At 54.1% G+C, this 246-nt stretch overlaps 1 protein-coding gene across 1 annotated transcript in view; it reads right to left on the bottom strand.

Moving 5' to 3' along the window:
- Window positions 1-246, bottom strand: part of LOC119428226 (SLIT-ROBO Rho GTPase-activating protein 1) — a 40,280-nt gene that overhangs the window by 22,191 nt on the left and 17,843 nt on the right. The gene's annotated exons all lie outside the window — the stretch shown is intronic.

The raw sequence follows: 246 nt of genomic DNA, 5'->3' as shown, positions 1-246 counted from the left end.
TGGATACCTGTCCAGGGTGTCCCTGTGATGGACTGGAGACATGTCCAAGGTGTCCCTGTGATGGACTGGAGACCTGTCCAGGGTGTCCCTGTGATGAACTGGAGACATGTCCAGGGTGTCCCCGCCTCTCACACAGTAACTGCTGGACATGGGCACCAGTGGCCCCCACTACCCAAAAAGTAAAAAGCAGGGAAAGATAATGGATGGATGGATGGATGGATGGATGGATGGATGGATGGATGGATG

This window comes from Nematolebias whitei, chromosome 22 (genome assembly GCF_014905685.2).
Source record: "Nematolebias whitei isolate Nwh7 chromosome 22, NemWhi1, whole genome shotgun sequence".
NCBI lineage: Eukaryota > Metazoa > Chordata > Actinopteri > Cyprinodontiformes > Rivulidae > Nematolebias > Nematolebias whitei.
Note: the sequence above shows the minus strand (reverse complement) of the source record. Positions and strands in the feature narration are given on the sequence as shown.